This window comes from Lepisma saccharinum, chromosome 22, assembly GCF_977018435.1.
Source record: "Lepisma saccharinum chromosome 22, izLepSacc3.1, whole genome shotgun sequence".
Taxonomy (NCBI): Eukaryota; Metazoa; Arthropoda; class Insecta; order Zygentoma; family Lepismatidae; genus Lepisma; species Lepisma saccharinum.
This window is the reverse complement of record NC_139250.1, coordinates 29,274,576-29,295,376: the sequence shown is the minus strand read 5'-3', so window position 1 is coordinate 29,295,376 and position 20,801 is coordinate 29,274,576. Positions and strand designations below refer to the sequence as shown.

General features: G+C 39.0%; 1 protein-coding gene across 2 annotated transcripts in view; it reads right to left on the bottom strand.

Annotated features, from left to right (window-relative positions):
• The window catches only part of LOC146004666 (protein-L-histidine N-pros-methyltransferase), a 298,307-nt gene that overhangs the window by 245,533 nt on the left and 31,973 nt on the right, over positions 1 to 20,801 (bottom strand). The window lies entirely within an intron of this gene.

Below are 20,801 nucleotides of genomic sequence, written 5' to 3'. Positions count from 1 at the left end.
ATACAAATATTTCTAGCCTGTCGTGCTATATTATTGGCCATTCCTGGTATATATAAGAAACATTCAGAAAAGATAAAACCTGAAGATTTATGTACATTATCACAGAGAATTTCAGCGTTCATTTTTCAATTATTTTTTTTTTTGTGCATAATTTTGGGCAGCCCGGATAGCATAGTGATAACTCTGACCATAAATTAGACTTAAAACTTTCTGAATGAATGAATTGTTGTTTTATGTGCACTTTATGCACAGATAGGCTAATCGGGACAGGAGCTACAGTTTAAAGTACGATCCGAACCACTGTGCATTTTGCCTCCACCGGGTATCGAACCCGGGACCGTTTGACTTTTACATGTCTCAATGTTTGTTGGAAAAACGTTGTGAACGCCTGACAATTCTTCATTCTTCCACAATTCTCGTAATACTGTTCTTAGGGTACAGAAATAATTAGCATAGTTCTAAGCGAGATTCAACACAGAGCTGACCATTAATTTCGCGCTTCGGAACGCTAAATAATCATTCCGGTATAATGTAACTTCGTTACACACAATGAAAACATTTTCAGCACAGATTCGCGTACGGTTTTCACCTTACTGCGCCATTAAGAATATACCGAGCGTGGAATTACTAACCGTGAACGCCACGAAAATATCTGCGCGGACACTTACCGGCAAGCGCCATTCTTACTTGTTACGAACACTCATAATGGTGGTCATAAGGAATATGACAAAGTGTTACAAAGACAAAAATATTTTGCAGGTGACGAAGCAACTAATACCAGAAAGGCATGATGTATCATAATTGCTTTTATGAGGGCCGTGAACTTGAAAGTGTTGCTGTGTTACGTGGCAGCCAACAAACCAGCAGCCATAAAACCCTTGCGAATGCAAGTCATTTTGTTTTGAAAGCAAGCGTGACCCAAACTCTACCATCTTGCTGACTAGCATCTTCTCAACAATCCGACATGCAGTTTCCAGCTACACGTTTTAATTAACAGAAGATCGAGGAGGTGACTGCCACACGGGGCTGTTGAGAGAAGAACGGCGGAATGCCACTGAATATAAACACAAGCTGTTTTTCTTAAAATTCACTTGGTGAGGTAGGTAAGATAAGGTATGGAATCTCTGTTGCAAGCGAACGAAAACAAGTCTCTGCGCAAGTAGTGACTCAAGAGGTCTCGCTCGAGCAATGAGCACGTGAGAGGGAAACACGCGGCTGCAGCTAGCAGCCGTTTACAGCAGCGCGCACTGCTTTGCTCCGCCCCATCTTTACCGTTATGCGCGACCTTGCTCCACAGATTCCATAGGGTGCAGATCCGCATTGTGGAGTATTATACTGAACGCAGCTCCACCTGGCGGCTGACCTTGACGGCTATTTCTGTCCACCAATCGTGGATCACATCGCTCTCCCGAAGCAACGTTGCCAAGCGTACTTCTGTTTTTGCCAGTTGTCAATTTGTGTGTTTGCGTGTGAAACTCCCTCGTGTAGGACTACGTGAGCAGTTCTACCATTAACCCCCGTTGATTTCTGGTGCTGGCAATATCGTTGTCCAAGACGACTCTCTCGCGCTTTGCAGTACTTTTGGCAACATGTGGTGGACCCAACACTGATTTGTCTCGTCCCGCGAACAACGTTCGGTACCTTGCGACTCGAAAATGCCCGAATTCAGTCTAAGTAAATTCAACTGATCGCTGATTCGCTGCTTCCCAGCCGCCAGTTCGAGTTGCGTTCAGTATAGTGGCGGTGATGTGAGCAGTACCGCGCGCCGGCCGCCCAAAACCATTCCTCTCGGTACGCACCTTGTCATGGACGCTTGTGGTCGATCTCCGTGGCAGATTGGTTAGCACAGAGAGCGCTAAGGCGCTGGCTTCGAATCCCGGCCTGCGCATGGGTGCTCTTTGTGAGTGCCCTCTCATCAGTTTCACATCATCGCTCATCGTCGCAATTGGCCAAGAGGCCGAAAAGCGAAGTAAAATAAAGCATAAAGCATAAAGCACGTCGACCTCCGTGGTAGGTCGTGCGCTAACCACAAATAAGCATTTTGCTATGGTATTTAAGTGTAATTATACTAAACGTAACTGCCCCACTGCATTATTTCTGGTGCTGTCATTGACCACATCCCTTAACATGTCTAACCTCAAGAAAATAAAGACAATGCATTCGTAAATGTACGTAAATTATTACTCATCAGAAGGGCTAGAATTTTCATGACAAAATTTCCATAAATATGCACTAGAACGTTTTTTAAAAAACAATAATATTTGAAATTAATAAATTGTGTTTTCTTCATAGAATGTAAGAATTATTCAAGACTAAAAAACATGAAGAGAAAGAAGTAAAAAGCATACGCGACGATGAAGATGAGTGATGATTCGATAAAGCTGATGAAGGGACACTCACAAATAAAACAATTCGACAGGGTAGGGATTCGAACCCTGGATCTTTGGTTTTAGACCACTTAAACCGGTTGATCCACGAATGGGCGAACAGATGAAAGAGTGAAACAATGATATATCCATGCCTTGATCAGGGTTCGAAGCCAGGAACTCTGGATTCGCAGTGTGTGATTTTGAATTTTGCACAATGTCCCATCATTTTAGCGTCCAATTTACCAGTACTATCGTTCGATACGGAATGCAAATTCTGAATAAATCTGTATGAGAAGTATGCAAGCTAAGACAACAGAAATAGGCATCAATAAACAAATAAATAAAACGTGTGCGCGCGAGTAGGAAATTCCAACCTATGTCTATTGTTACTCTAAACGTTACTAAATATACAACAACCGACATTAAACGAAATGGTGGCTGGTAAATAATGGATAACATGCGAGGGATGCTTTTCTGTTCATTCGTTTCTAGTAGTCTGGAATTCAATATTCCTTTCCCTATATTATTTATCTTCATCCGACAGAATATGCTGTCAGTTCGTGATCCGGAGTCTCATTCCTTTTCTCACCGTGACAGGAAAACTCCACCTGTCAAAACTGTATCTTGCTTTCTTTTCACACAACCGCTGGCAGGCTTCAGTAGAACGTGCATATCCCTATAGGGTGTTTACACGTGAAAGATATATATATGAATTGTTTTTGTATATACAGGTGAAGAATATTTTCGGACAGTCGCGAATAAAGAGGAGCTATAATAGTTAAGGAAATTTCTGGAGATTGGGAGACTTGTTATTTTCTAGCAGCCATATTACACCTATCAGTGTACAGCGCAGGAAACTCACGTTAGATTACCGCACTGCAGGGTGGTCGTGTAATGAGTCAAACTGATCGGAAGTTGAAGACCTATAAATTGCCAAAAAAAAACTAAAAACGAAAAAAAAGAACGTATAAATGTGATCCAAATTAATTAATAACTTCATTTTAATTACATATTTAATGAATAAAAAAAATACAAAATTCTGGTGGTACGAAACACACAGTGCGAAAAAACTGAAAGGTTCAAAACAAGAGAAAGTTGCCACTTACGGCGCGACTTTCCAGACAAGTTACGGTTAAAGGACCTTGTACCATACCTGCTTCAGTCGTCCAAAAATGTTTTTCTCTCGTTTCAGGGATGGTTCAAATGTATTTCATCACTACAGAAAGGATGTTTAAGAGGTGATGAACTCATGATGATTCGAATTCAGAATGGGCAGTAAAAACGTAGTCGAAAGAAGGTGCAGTTGCAAAAAAAATGCCGTTAAGACCTAAAAAAAAGGCTGAAAAAGGACCAATAAGCAAAAAAAGGACAAATAAAACCCACCTTTTTATATTATGTTGGGCCTCGTCTAGGGAAAAAAAAAAGGATTTTTCCTCAACTTCCGAGCCCTACTGATCAGAAACCCATCATCACTTCACCCCTCAAATTGTTGTACTGCGCAGGCACCACTAAACAATATTAACGTGTAGGGTACCCGAACTTTCAGCACAGAGACGGGTTACATGAAAATGAATCTTAAGATATAAATGCAACTTTACTTACACAAGCGACACAACACGCTATACATGTCGCTTCGGTCCGTTGTTCGCGCATGCGCAGTGTAGGATTTGACTTTTTAACAGATTGCATGGACCTGCGTCACTAGTTGCTTGCCACATTGGTGTAAAATCCGTGCAGCGTGTCATCTCGGTCTGAAAGCTACCTTACAGTACGTCCAGCAGGGGTAAGGTGGCGAGCTTTTCATAATGATTTGAATGATTTGTTTTATTTTACTTCGCCTTTCTGCCATTTTTGGCTGATCGCGAGGACTATGATGAACTGTGATATGATGGAATGGATGAAGAGACAGTCACAAACACACTCAACACAAGTCCCGTAGAGGCTTATACTCGCTGTGTATCCAGACGCCAGAGCCTTGTTAGTCTGCAAAATACAGGCTAGGGTGTACTACGTGGAAGTGAGGTTGACATTCGGGTGTCGTTAGAAAGGGACACCATTTACACTTAAGGCAGAATCACACGGAACTGGATATCCAGTTAGTTGGCGCTGAACAGGCTACCTCTCCGGATGTGGAAGCTGCCTGGCTAGCTGCTTGACTGGTTTGGAGGAATAGGACATGTTCTAATTGCTGCTGGCTTCCCTCAACTGGATTCTGTGGAATAGCCAATCGGAGCAAAGTTTGGTCATGTGAAGATAATCTATGGGTTTGCAAAGGAGAGTTTCTTGTCTATGGTTTCCGAGTGTTGTCTGTTTTTCTTAGTTTCTCAATAAAAAAAGTAAAGAAATGACGTGCAGTGCATTAATATGTAGGTATTGGGTTGGTGCGAATGAAATGTCCGCTCTGATGTCTGGTGGGAAACTCACCTCAACAAAACAACACATGGATTGACTCAGGTCACGGGTCTAACGTCATAAACTCTGTATATGTCCAGCAAACAGGCTGGAGCACCCAGACAGTCAGGAGGCAGTGTGTTGCTGAACAGGGTCGTCTGAAAGTGCACCATGGAGAACACACAATTGCGAGTGATTTGTCTTTACGAATTCAAACTCGGACATTCTGCTCAGCAAGCCGCCAAAAACACTTAACAGTGCATTTGGGCCAGGAATGGTAAATGAACGCACCATTCGCCGCTGGTTTGTCAAATTTCGTTCCGGTGACACAGCATTGCAAAATGAACCCCGTGGCCATCGACCAACATCTGTTCGGATGAGCTCCTCAGGAACGCCGTGGAAGCGGACCCTCGGAAAAGTGTTCGTGCCATTGCAGACGAGTTAGGCATACACCATACCACTGTCGTTCGGCGGCTCCGTGCGATCGGTAAAGTGAAAAAGTTGGACTCATGGGTACCACATGATTTGACACCAGTCAACAAGACTCGCCGTCTGGAGGTGTGCAGTTCTCTGAGTGTAAGGAATAACCGGGATGAGTTCCTGCATCGGATTGTCACTTCAGATGAAAAATGGATCTGCTATGACAATCGTAAACGATCAGGACAATGGTTGGATCGTGATCAACGTCCAGGGTGGTTTCCGAAACCACCTCTCCACCCACGGAAGGTGTTGTTGCTGGTATGGTGGTCGATGGTGGGTGTGATCCATCATGTCTTTCTCAGGCGAGGTGAAACCATCAATGCAGATCGTTACAGTGCTGAACTCCATGAAATGCACCGCAAACTTCGTCGCAAGCATCCAGCAATGATCCACAGACATGGTGTCCTCATGTTGCACGACAATGCTCGCCCACATGTCGCGCAAAGGACGGTGCAAGCTCTCCATGAGTTGCAATATGAAACCCTTCCTCATCCAGCGTATTCTCCCGACCTCCCTCCCACTGACTAAAACCCCTTCCGGCATCTCGATCACTTCCTGACAGGGTAGACCTTCGCTGATGATCTGGCGGTGCAACATGCCGTTGAGGAGTTCTTTGCGTCGCAGACTCCAGACTTCTTTCGCCATGGAATCCAATTGTTGGCTGAGCGATGACAAAAGTATGTGGCTGCAGACGGCGACTATTTTGATTAACCAGGTATTGTAGTTTTGATTTTTTTTGGCCTTTGGCAATGACGCACCTGGGCCGGACATTTCATTCGCACCAACCCAATATTTATGTAAAGCGATGAGATGTGTACGTGATAAATATGATTAGCCGAAAATGAAAATCCTTATTATTACAAGTGTATTAAATTAAATGTTTGATTTTCTTTTTTAAATTTGTCAATGAATCCTGCGAATCTCATGTATTATGACGTTTTTTAAGCACTCTAGGCGTAATACAACAATAATACACGTCACTTTGCTTCGGTAAAAACGCAACCTGGGATAAAGAAATAAGATACTTACAATTTTTTGATTTCAGCCTCAACCATCTTTTTTTCAGTAGTACCCATGATCATTTTTTTACCTCATTCTTTATTGATATTTTTTCTTTCCAGAATCGAATACAAGTGGACATAATTTCTACAAAGTTTTATATTAACAAATTTCAATAGTTTTTTGACAATATTGTCTGATAATAACTTATTATTGAATAATTTGAAATAAATAGGTTTTTTTTAAAAAAAATTGCTACTATGTTGGAATATGTTTGCTATGGTGAACAATAGATGGCTCTGGACTCGAGTATTTTTCTGACATTTTTCTTTATTGTTTCTGAATGTTTTACTGTGGTAGAAATGAGTTAATTTCTTGATCTCTATTTACAGGATTTATAATTTTATTTGAAATTGAGAAGATAAACCACATGTAGGAAGATAACAAAGTTTAATTTCTAATTGCCATAAAGAAAAATGTATGTAATTTCTTTTTATAGAAGTAATAAGAAAGCTAAATTTTTCTTGCCAAATGGCTTTTATATCAATATCATGATGATATTGATATATGGCGCTCAACATGGGTTCGAACTACAGACCCTGAATATCCCAAACCATCCACTGCACAACTCAACCAAGAGATTTTACATGAAATTTTACAATGTACATAAGTATGAAATTTTTCTTGTACAAATTATATAATTACAATTTGTTTTTTGAATATCCTGAACTTTTCTGTTTTGTTTTGAAACATTTACCTAAATAAATTTATTTCACAATGATTTTTTAGTTTTACTATGTTTATATGGAAACATACCAAGGCAAAATGTTATTTGATGTGAAATTATGAACCCATATATATATATATATATATATATATATATATATATATATATATATATATATATATATATATATATATTATTTTTTTATATGCTAGCTTAATAGCATAATGCTATAAAAACAAGAATAGCAAATATGGTATAATACCTGAGTGAATGTCTAATTTGCAATGACAATATTCAACAATCATGTTACAAAATAGTAGTAAGTTCTACAAGAAATTTTTAACGAAATTCAGCAGGAAGCACTTTGCTACTTCCAATCTCAATGCAATATAAGAAATAGTACAAACTCTTCATTTGTGATCAAGATGCACATATATGCATAAATATATTTATTTTTGCTGACTTCACATTGTCAACATGAATAAAATGAGTTTAAGGAATAAATATATGTACGCAGTATATTTGCAACTGAGCGTGTGTACACCACATGTCATTCAAATGCCAATTATACCTGAACATGGACAAGAAAATAAACATATTGAAGGAGCATATAAATTTTACCTTGAGCAGTAACTAAATAAACACCGGGCATATTCTTTTACATGTAAGTATTGTGTGGAATGCCATATCGGTGCAATACCACCTTATTAATCTTGCAAATTTTAAAATTTTGGTTATTTGCGCTTGCATATATTATGCTAACTGAGTATTAACTATTAGTGAAAGCACAAAATTTGTTAACTGGATATTCCGACTATTCACATACCATCAGTGTTTATGCTCATTGCATACCAAGATTGAATATTCAAAAATTAAGGTTGCATACCTTAACTATTCACAAATAACAAAACATTTAAGGAAAATCTATCTCCGATGAGCTAGGTACAACTTACATTACACTGGAAAATAAATATTATGTGATTTTATAACATTACCTTGAAAAATCTAAGGGTATCACATATACATTTTCATCACATTTAAGATACCACTCTACAGAGCTTACGCGTCTACGTATATATCGAGTTACAAAATATTACCAAATTATGTCTGAATAATTAGAAAAATTAAACAAAGTCAGTATACTTAAGCTAAAATGGAATTGCATTGATTAAAGTGATTATTTCAATGAACCAGACAAATTACCATCTAAATAAGAAATGCAATTTCTTTTTATTATTATTTTATACCATAAATATCGTTATGTAAAATGCCGTGTATCTACAATACTGCCACAGCAACTTTATAAAAATCGAATTTTTATATATATGCTTGTATCTATATGGTATTAATTGAGCATGAACCATGAATGAAAACTTAGAACTAATTCGCCACTCAATTTCAAGATTGAATATTCAAAGTACAGTAAATCACATGAGACAGACTACTAAAATACCTTGCATGTGAATGAGATACTGACCGAAGTAATGGAATACTGTAAATATAACTCACTATCTAGAAGTCAAATGCTACCCTAATTACTATAATGCCTTTGAAATATTTGTTTTTAGTGGAGGTGTGGATACCAAATTGATCTCTACAAACTTTTGTTTTTACAATGCCAATACAATTTCAGGTAAGTTTTCTCCTAGTGTCATGTTATCAAGAACTTTGCAATCGATTAATAGCATAAAAGTATACAGCTGGCTGCAAATGTATCACAAAGTACATTGCACTTCACCATATTTACTCTCTGTAATCTAATCAACATTACATGTAATTCTAAAGAAAACACTTTTATAACATATTATAGTGCCGAATCATTGTCTGCAGATAATTCAACGGAAGGCTAAAACACATAGATTGCTTCAAAAATGAGCATACATGTCTCACAATAATAGATAAATATCCAGAAATAATATCTTACTTTGCTGTTGTACAAACATAAATTCAGATCTCTGAAAACAATATGTAACACCTTGCAATAGCATGTGAATAAATATTTAGTACACTGTATCACATGAATGCATCTTATTGAAGTATGTGTCCGTGGGTTATTTGTTTACATGTTCTTACATACTGACACAAATATTTACTCATTTGTTATTATTTGGAGTTCAAGAATTAAACATAAATGCAAAGACATCGGTATACAAATGCTGGACTAGCATCATGAATAATAATGTTATTTTCAGACATGAAGAATATAAAAATAATGTATTTTGCAGATGACTGTACTAATAGTGATATTTAAAACTGATACTTTTCAATTCTCTAAATACTTGATTTAAGGTTTTGCCAGCAAAGCAGTTTCGTTACATCAATATACCTAGATGTATACACATATAGAGATATACATGAACATGCATACACTTATGGTCTCTAATATTTTTAACGTACTACCTACCACTCAACTTCTCATTAAAACATAATTCATGGTACTCGTATGAGAAAACAAAAGTAGTTAAGTTGCTTCAATGGCATTACTTTGCATTCATATGGTTAATTCTACTATTTAAAGAATCCAACCACTGCATTATGGTAGTACTACGAAATTTTTGTACTGTTCTGGTTTCATCACGTTAATGAACATGGACAAGAGAAATAATGATGCAGTGCGCGTTACTTGACATTTTCTTTTAACATATTACCTAGCACTTAACTTCCTTTTATATATATATATATATATATATATATATATATATATATATATATATATATATACATTTATGAAAGACTTATGAAAGAACAAGACATGTTTCACTATAAATCACTTTTGAAAGAATTACATCTGGTTAATTTCACAAAGCACACTATTGACATTAAGGCAATACTAAGAATTTCGTGTGTGTGTTTTCGGATCCAAGATTGACTGTATTGTTGACTTTATGATCACCTTGCTTCTTCATTTTCACTTTTTTCTTTTGTGTCTCGTAGTCTTTATTTCCAGTTTGCTCAGAACTTGCAGAACAAATTCCTTCATCTTCCGTACTGGTTGTAACATGCTTTACCTTAAAAGTTTTCCACTTTGTGTGTCTTCTGACATCTTCACTAAGCATTGGTAAGTCTTTATCTTCTATGAAATACGCCTTCTCACTGTCGGAACTTCTACATCCAGCTTCCCTTCTAGATTTCTTTTTTCGCTTTTTCTTCTTTCTACTTTTTACTTTCTTCACCATTTTCTCTTGTTTGTGACTATCTGAGGAGTCGTTACTGCTACTGGATATCTTGGAGCTGGCAATGTTAAGTCGCTTTACATCATGTGTTTGATTTTGAGAAAAGTACGTAGAATTGTTCTGATGATGTACGTTTACTTCCATAAATTCAAGCAAGCTTGTATTGATTTTACTACTCTCCTTAAGAGACTCTCTAATTTCACTTAAGGCATTAACTATACACTTGATGCTTTGTTCCACATTGTTCTTACTTTCTTTTTCCAAATCAAAACTGTTCGTGGCAATAACTACACTAGAAGGTGGACATGCATCATTTTCTGGGTACAAGAATTTACATACCTCTTCTATGTCTGTTGCATTGCTGTGTTCTTTTTGCTCAATTTGGATTTTTGATTGGCTAACTGCTTCTGTGTCTAACTGACTAATAAGTGCAGACGTAGGAATCAAGATTGGTGAGTCATCCAATAGATTTCTTGAAGTACCTCTGTCTAGCATGCATCTCCCTTGTTTTTCTTCTAATTCTCCTAATCTTTTCTTAACACTCCCTAATTCTTGCAAAAATATTGATGTGGTTCCATTTTCACTTTTATTTAAAATCTTTCTCACTACCTCTTTGGTGTCTGCTAACTCCTTTCGAACTTCACTAATTGAGGAAGAGTTGTCCTGGATCATTTTTCTACTCTCCTCATTTTTCTTTTCCATTATGTCAACATTTAGCTTTAAACAGGTAGTTTCCCTGTTTTGTTTATCTATCTTCTTATCTGACTTTTCACTCCTCTGACTACACTCTACTCTGTACTGTGCCAAATCCTTATCCATTTGTTTCATTTCACTTTTCAATTCCTCAAACTTTCTGTCCAAGCTTTTTTCAAGACTAATTTTTGTGTCCATTATCAATTCCATTATTTTATCTAGTTTCTTCTCCATTTTGTGCTGATTTTCCTTTTATACACTTGCACTGAACTTACCTCCCAAGTTCTTTGTCCAGTATCAGTTTTGCATGTGCAATTTATCTTATGTCATTTATCCCTTTTAAGTCTCATGATCTTATTTATGACGTTTTTTAAGCACTCTAGGCGTAATACAACAATAATACACGTCACTTTGCTTCGGTAAAAACGCAACCTGGGATAAAGAAATAAGATACTTACAATTTTTTGATTTCAGCCTCAACCATCTTTTTTTCAGTAGTACCCATGATCATTTTTTTACCTCATTCTTTATTGATATTTTTTCTTTCCAGAATCGAATACAAGTGGACATAATTTCTACAAAGTTTTATATTAACAAATTTCAATAGTTTTTTGACAATATTGTCTGATCATAACTTATTATTGAATAATTTGAAATAAATAGGTTTTTTTTTAAAAAAATTGCTACTATGTTGGAATATGTTTGCTATGGTGAACAATAGATGGCTCTGGACTCGAGTATTTTTCTGACATTTTTCTTTATTGTTTCTGAATGTTTTACTGTGGTAGAAATGAGTTAATTTCTTGATCTCTTTTTACAGGATTTATAATTTTATTTGAAATTGAGAAGATAAACCACATGTAGGAAGATAACAAAGTTTAATTTCTAATTGCCATAAAGAAAAATGTATGTAATTTCTTTTTATAGAAGTAATAAGAAAGCTAAATTTTTCTTGCCAAATGGCTTTTATATCAATATCATGATGATATTGATATAGTATGAATATGCATACCAGAGTTAATTAAAAAGCTTGTTCGGTACGCATTGATTACCATATCTTCTTCGAGCCAATCTCAAGTCCATACTTTTCTTTTTAATTTTTAATAAAAGCACAAAGCAGTAATTCTGCAACAACATTCTTCAAATTGCTCGTCCATCTTTACAGATTGCCTGCTCTGCGCAATGTCTTATGGGAACAAAGGTCTATCGACAAGTACAACAAGTATCGTGTGAGGCGAAAACTAGCAAATGGGTAGCCAGTCCACCGCAAACTAGGGCATTCCTACTGGAAATCCAGTTCCGTGTGATTCAGGCTTTAGACCTTTCCGCAAGGTACTCAAATGCCAACTTCCTTCCACGTAGTACACAATGGGCTGCATTTTTGAAGGCTAACGAGGCTCTGGTACCTGGACACACAGCCAATATAATCCTCTGTGGGTTTGTTTTTTGGTCAAGTCCATGCATATTTGTGATTGTACCTTCATCCATCTCATCTGATCACCATTTGCCATCATCGTCGCGATTAGCCAAGAGTTGGATTAATTGATTGCTTTTTTAAGTCCACTATAAGTACAGTAAAGCTAATTGGGACTGGGCCTACAGTTTAAAGTGGGATCCGAACCACTATGTGCCTCCACCACCGGGTATCGAACCCGGGACCCCTTGGTTAGAAGGCGACGACGCTGTCACTGCGCCATCGGATTAGCCAAGCGTGTAAGAAGGGCGACGTAATCTATATCAATTACATAAATAATATAATATAATAAAATAAAAGCTTAGTGCACTAAAGGTAAAGTTCCCCGTCCATATGGCACCGTGCCATGAAGGCACGTTTAGGGGATGTGGGAGTAGGGATCCACACATTCTCTATCCGGCCATTTTGGAATCGAACCCGGATATCCGGCGTGGCAGTCACGACGCCCTGCGACCACCGCGGTTCTTAGTGCACTAAGAGAATAGAATTTTTGATGCTTGCATATTTAATTTCTCAGCCGAAACAATCTCGGAGACATCTCTTGCGGAAAGTGAGGCAGAATCAGTCTTTCTGTCACCGATTCGCGGCGCTCTAATAACACTTGGTGCTTCAGTCACATCAATACGCTCCTTCAGACTTTATTTCGATCGTTAACTTGGCCCGTTAAGATTTATTTTATCTCTTTACTGCCTGTAAAACCAGAGGAATTCTTGTAGCTCACATGTAGTGGCAAGAGGAACACCAAACACCGTAAAGGCTTCGGGAAACCCCCGCCAGTTCCTCACGCTCCGTGCATTTAAGGGGACATACCCAGAGGCATAAATGCGAATATTATTTACTCTCAATACCGACCAAATAGAAATAAAGTGCTGTAACTCTCCGCGTATAAGTGACCATAACAATGCCACAGGATCGTTCCGTAGTGTTCACGAGCTTCTAGGAATAGCGAGGCGTTTAATGATGACAAAACGGCAACGTCAAAGAATGGGGACTCCATTACATCGCGGAAATAAGCCGAAAATGTGGAGTACGGCTCACTGTGCACTTTTCAGCCACAAAGAAATTAAGTGAATTTGAATAATTTGCATGCAGGATTTTCCTCAATTTCATTCACACACACCACGTGAGAACAAGTTCCATTTGGCGTAGGGACATAGCCAAATATGCTTTGGAAGATATCTCACATATGGGGACTAACTAATTAACTAACTTTCTCATCTTCTAAAGCCAGAAGGTTTATGGCTGTAGCAACACAAGCCGTCCATCTGTCCTTATCCTGGGCAAGACCAATCCAATCTTTTCCATATTTCCAATTCACTTTAGGTACATCTCAACGTTCATCTTCACATATGGAGACCGTCCATTTATTTCGTTACAGATGGTAATTTCGGTTTAAAAAACGGAGTACATTTCTGGATCAAAACTGGCATATTTCGGTGTTAAAATGGTGAATAAAATCTCAAATTTGATTTTAAAACGAAAGGGACGTAACTCCAATTTTTCACATTTACGGGAGAGAGGAAATAATGTATTCTTAGCAATGTGTGAGACTCTTTTAAAAAGAGTTAAGTAAATTGGAGACTCGTGACTTCGCTGTAGCGCTAACCATTACATGCGTTTGAGTTCAAGAACTGTGGGGGACCTAGGACCTACTATATCTTGGTAGACTAGGCTTAGCATTAAGAGGCGATAGTGTGGAAGCAAAAGTGGGACCCCAAGCCCCCAAATAGCCGCAACTGCTGCTCAGGATTAGAAGCGCAGATTTGCACTTTAAATAGAACTCTTCAGTGAAACAAAAGTGAAAAATTCATTTTGGGAGTTATGTTCCTCTTTCATACGACGACGTATTACACAGTAAAAATGAGTATCAGATAACACATGCCTAGCCTTCACATACTCGAAATGCACACTACCTAGTTTCTATGAAAACTCTCATCTCAGAGTTCATGGGTATTCTTATGTCAAGCCAATATAGAGAACAAAAGATTAAGATGTTTTATTCAATGGAGATTTTTCAAAGGAATATTAACATATTTCGGATGTGCGTACATTACATATATTTATGTATCTGTATATTCATGTTCAATGTTTCGAAAAATTCTGCAATAATTATGACCGCCACATTGTTCTAGAGATAGAGTATAAGTTCTGAGAAAAAACTTGGGAGTTTGTCGTCCCGAGACTCGTTAAATGATTGATTTAGTTCATTTTACTTCGCGTTTTGTGCCGCTTGGCTAATTTGCGAAGATGGGGATGAGTGATGAAATTATGAAACTGATGAATAGACATTCGCAAACAACCAAGCCCGAGCGGAATTCGAACCCGGGACCCTTGGCGTGGCACCGCGATGTGCTAACCACTCGGACACAGGGTCCGGCGAGACTCGTTAAATAGTTCTTCTTGGGTAGTCCTTTAGCACTACAGAAATACACTGGAAACACGACCGCCTGTCCTGGAACAGACTCGAAATACAATGGACAGTTGTGGAATCAGGAACATGGTCGCAATACAATCAACATTACTGGAATATGGAACACTGCAAAATCCTGGATGCAATTTATAGGAACCCTTGTGTGTACGAGAAAGTTCTGGAAGTTGGAACACGCACTGGAGACATTGGAAAATCCTATGAATATATCCTCCTCCTTATTCTCGTAACTTCAGTAGTAATACGTAATAATCAAACAATAATTTAATTAGGGCTGACCCGATACCACTTTGAACCGGTATTGATACTTGTAAATTGCAATAATTAAAATTTGCTCAAAATATTGATCAATATTGTGTATTGTGTGTAATTATTCTTCTCCACTTATATGCATCAAGAAATGTGCTTTATACTATTCAAGAATTACATCAGAATATTAAAACAGATGTTATGTAATCACAAAATATAGTTTCTCGTTCAAAATTAGTGCAAAATCAAAAGAAAGTTTGAATTTTGCATAACTTCCAGGATAATTAGACTCAGCGAAAATGTCACACGCCATTTTTGCGATCCCCGTGAGAGACCAATATGCCTCAAAAGTACCGGCTGGTTGGAGTTTTTGGCTAATCGGGAATGGACCTACAGTTTAAAGTGGGATCCGAACCACTATGTGCTTGCACCGGGTATCATGATGATTACAAGGCGACCACTGCACCATCGACGAGGCCATCGGCTGGTATCGGTAGATTAACTCCAACCGATGCTTTCCCATTCCACTGGTATCTTCCGATACCGATACATCAGCATCGGAATCGGCTCAACCCTAATTTTAATTCTCTTGATCAATTTGCGATGGTGCGAGATTTAAACGCGCCAATAGGGCCCTATACGTTGTTCTGAAAAGCAGTGAGTCTTGAACCTCTGTTTCATGGTGGCTCATCCACTGAACCACCTACGTAGTTTTACTTTCCCGCAGGTGTCCAAGGTTAAGAATTCGTACATTAAGGATTGCCTGTTGGTAAGAAGAAAGCACTGGAAGGACGATAGAAATATACAGGACTACGCGCAGTAGACTAAAATGAATGATTCAGGTGGTTCAATAACGTCCATCAAATATGTTTAGCGTGAAATATACTTCTTCGTGTACGTTAACAGCGTGAAATATGTACTGGGTGTCCCAGAAGTCTTTCCCTGATTACAAACTTTATTCATATCCGCTATATGCAATGTAGAAATGTGAAAGTGGTGTCAAAATGTTGGAAAACTACCCAAGTTTATTTGTTGCAGGTTTCAGTAATGTGGCTGTAGTGTAGCAGTGTCAGTGCCAAGGAATCCGGAATTAATGCTCTTGACATCGGGTGGCATCTTTCCATACAATGTTTCTTGGAATTGACAGGATTTGGGAATGAAGATAAATTCCATTTTTTAAATACCAACTTATTGATGGCAGATATTCTACACGAAAGAATTCTGTACACTTGAAAGTTCCTCTGCACTGTTACTGGTGACCGGGTCTCGTGATACCAGAGGACATGCTGAGCTTTTTCCTGATTTGTGAACATTTCCGGTTTTCTGGGGACTGACACTGCTACACTACAGCCACGTTACTCAAACCTCCAACAAAAAAAACTTGGTTACTTTTCCAACATTTTGGCACCACTTTCACATCTCTACCTTGCATATAGCGGATATGAATAAAGTTTGTAATCAGGGAAATACTTCTGGGACACCCGGTACTTCTTCGTGTACGTTAACAGCGTGAAATATACTTCTTCGTGTACGTTAACGTACTAGTTGCTTTGTTATTATATCTATCCTCCTCACCCTATTGACTATTATTATTATTTTTAGGCATGTTACATTAGAATGCATTAATTATTTCGTCCTTTAATGAATTCCAGTCTGTCTACCATCAAACATTCCAGCTTGTATTCTTTAAAGTGTCCGTGCTGCCATCTCTCGTTATTTTTATAAGTAGGGTTACTATTACCATTCACGCTAGTGACCTTGAAGGCTTTAATGGTTTCATGTGGTTTATTTACATCGTTCTTCTGCCACGTTTGGCTAATTGCGAAGATGATACAATGAAATTGATGAAGAAACACTCACAAACACATTCAAGTTTTTATTACGCTAAGATTCTCTGGTTTCATGGCGTCTGGCACTAAAGTACTGCATGCAAACAAAAATGTATACGTATTTAAAATAAATGGTTAGATGGCTAAAAAAATCAGCACCGTAGCCACTCTGCCGTAGCTAGGCATTTTGACGCCATAGGCAAGTGTGTGGTTTGGCGGCCCCCGTCCCCAGTGACATTCTATGTGCTTCCTTCGATATTTTCTTCTTATGATTTGGTTTGTGATATTTACATCCTACAAATTTTGAAATGATAAAACCAAGAAAAATTCATTAAAAATAAATTTGGTTATAGCGGTGGCTCAGTCGGTAACGCGTCTGACTACCATGCTCAAGGTCCCGGGTTCGATCCCCGGCCGGTTCAAATCCGGGAACTTTTCTAACGTTGGAAGCGGCCCCGGCGCCCACCCAGCGTCGAATAACATGGGTACCTGGGGGAAACCCTGGGGGGTAAAGGCGGTCAGGGGCGTGATGCTGATCACATCACCCCCACTCACGACCGGATCAAGAAAGTGTGGGGCGTTACCCCCACACCCCCTATACGCCTTCATGGCGTGGTGCTATGCACAGGGGAACACATTACCTTTTACCTTTTATAATTAAAGATTCCTAGTTTGCATAAAGAAAATAGCATATTTACGAATAATTTAGTTATGTCATAGTGTCTGAAGAAAATCTTTATAAACGTACTATTACTAATACTTTGGGAAACAGAAAATTCAAGCCGTATATTAAGTAAATTTCTTGGTCGATATTCTGACTTTGTCATCTTAAAAAAAATAATAATAAATAGCGCCCTCTGTGCACGTCGCCCAAGGCTTCAGCCTACCCCTCGGTACGACCTGAAAAATATCTTCCGAAAGAAAACTGGATAATTCTCCCCAAGCGTAGTTACAGAACGAAAATTCCTTTCTCTTTTTATGTCCTGTTTTGCATAACAAGTATTCAAAGATAGTGGTGGGAACGGAATTGAACGGGACCCTTTTGTTAACCTAATTTATTAATGTTATTGATGGCGTTACCTTGCGAACGGTGGAACCAGACCGTTGTTTGTACACGGAGAAATAATAGCCACAGCTATACTGGTCGCATTTCCATCTGGCGGCTGGGAAACAGCGAATGAGTGATCAGTTGAATTTTCTTCGACTGACATCGGGCATTTTCGAGTCACAAGGCACCGAACGCTCTTAGCGGAACGAAACATATGAGCGTCGGATACACCACATGTTGCCAAACGTACTGTAAAGCGAGAGAACATATGAGCGTCGGATACACCACATGTTGCCAAACGTACTGTAAAGCAAGAGAGTTCTCCGACAACGCCATCGGCAGCACCAGAAATCAACGGGGTTAATGATACAACTGCACACGTGGTACAGCACAATGAAGTTTCCGAACGACCACCCACAGGTCGGTAAGCAAATGGCAAAAATAGACGCACGCTTGGCAACGTTGCTTCGGGAAAGCGATGCTCCTCCTACAGCTGTTACTTCGCGCAACTGAGTTTGTTGACACCCATCGAGCCACTCATCCTTGAAGACGATTGGGGGACAGAAAGAGCCAGAAATAGCCATGAAGGTCAGCCGCCAGCTGAAAATGCGACCAGTATAGTTCACTACACTTTTTGTCTCTTCTTACTCACGCGTCTACTTTGGTGTCACGTAGTGTATTTGGTGTCTGCATTGTTTGCACATTATGGAGCGGTGTACTGTGTGGCCACGTGACAATCAAATGGACGGTGAAAGCAGCATTTCTTGAATCTTCAGAACTTGAACACTGCTAAGCATCTACTTGGTTGAACTCAATTTTTTGCACCAGCCTGACATTGGGATGAACCTGCACTACACCTATACTTCTTTTCCAGTCTTACGGCGGGCGCTCTATATGCTGACAAGGGTAGTGGGGAGCGGGGAAGCGACCAATGCAGCGCGATAAGAAACGCAGCAGCCTGTAGAACGAGGTGAACGTAGTAGTTCCTCCCCTCGACGTCGTAACTCTCGGTGCCACCGCTGTTGTTTGGTTAGTCTCCTGCGTATTCCCCGCTCCCTACTTCCCTCGCCAGCATATAGAGCGCCCGCCGCAAGATTAGGAAGACCTATAGTGTCAAAAAATGTAGCGAACTAGCCGGGGCCAATTACATGAAGTCCGTTCTCTGTCTGGTTCGTAACCTTGAACCCTTCTGAAGTGGCAGACAGACCTCTTGATGAAACGCATTCAATAATTCGAGCCAAGGACTGTTCGACATGACTGATCACCGACACGGTTGCACGGGGGAAAGTTGAGAGGGTGAAGGAGTCCAAAGGGAAAGTCTAGAAGGAGGATGGATTTCCAGGCATCAGCGCCTTCCTTAAAGAATGCTGCAAAGACCGCTCAATCAACGATTACCGGGGATCTCTGGTGAATTTGCCTCCCTCTCAGTCGGCGGACACTTTTTCATGTTTCATTGAAATGCTCTTTAAAGCCGGGTTTTTTAATGGCGCGGGGAGAGAGGGACGTTCCTTGTCGGGTGAAAAAAAATTCCACAGAGCTTAATCCATCAATTAGGTTTAAAAATGTGTCATGACAATGAAAATGAACGCCACATCCGAAAAGCACACTCGAGTCGGCTTCCGTTGTTTTTTTTTCTCGTTCCCTCGTCTACCACCGGGAAGTAAGGTGCGCTGGGAACTCGGGCATATATAATTTACAAGCGAAGCGTTTCACATTCGAAATGCAGAAAGCGAGTGCTGGGCGCTGAGGTGGGGGGAGGGGGTCGAAACAAGATGATGCGGATGTTTGATGTGTGCCTTGGCTGAAATGGAAGCGCTGAGTGACGTTCATCGCGCGGATGGGGCGGAGTGTGCGTTTCGACTGCTTCGCTGGAAAAATAAATTTCTACTATGAATTTATGCTGCACGGAAGATCAGCCACCGACTTGGAAGACTATGAATGATAACATCATGATATTACCCCTCCAAGTTTACTTTTGGTCATAAATTCGCATTGAGCTGTACGTAAGAGCCTACCATACTCATATGTGGCACGTCTGGCAAACTATACTAATTTGAATTGGTAAGCGGCATTAGCTTGGATTACCAACTCCTTAATTTAAAACTTAATTTTGGCGTGAAGTGGACTCCGCCTTAACCAGCGGCGGCGCCAGGATTAGTCATTTAGGAGAGCTGAGGGGGTTCGGAATAAAATTTAGGGGCTGCGATGTTGAAAATAAAGGAAAAGTGAAACATGTATGTATGCTTTACCCACTACATTTACTCATAATACCAATAAACTGTTAGTAAGGTTCTATGAAAATATGTCAATGAAACTGAAAGTTACTAGTGACAAGATTCATTTGTCTTGCTTACTTTGACCACAACAATATTTACAGGGAAGTAAATGCGGCTTCCTTTTCGGGTTAGTATACAATAATAGTGGTCTTTCCTGTAGTAGATATACAATAATAGTGATCTTTCTTCAGTACCTTACGCTCAGTATGACGATATGGTTTTCATAAAGTTAGTGTTTTCGGCTGAATTAAAACACATTTCGTCAACCTTTTTGGTAACTAAACGAAAAAAGAAAAATTGTAGCATTTACTAAATTTGGTAATTTTTGGACAAAATCTTTAGTAACTATATAAGCAAATGTGAATGATTACTGGTGGAGGCACATAGTGGTTCGGATTCCACTTTAAATTGTAGGTCCAGTCCCGATTAGCCCTACTGTACACAAAGTGGACTTAAAACATCAACTCAAACCAAACCAATGTGAATGATTACTAAATAGCATTTGCTTATCATATGTTTAAGCAAATGCTTGGTTATTCCAAACCTTTTCTCTGTGAAAAATTGGCAGTAATTTCGGCTGAAAATAGATTTTGAAAAAAGGGTGCTGAAGAAAATTAAGGGGCTACGTAAGTCTATTACACTATTGATAATATCTAGACAACGGT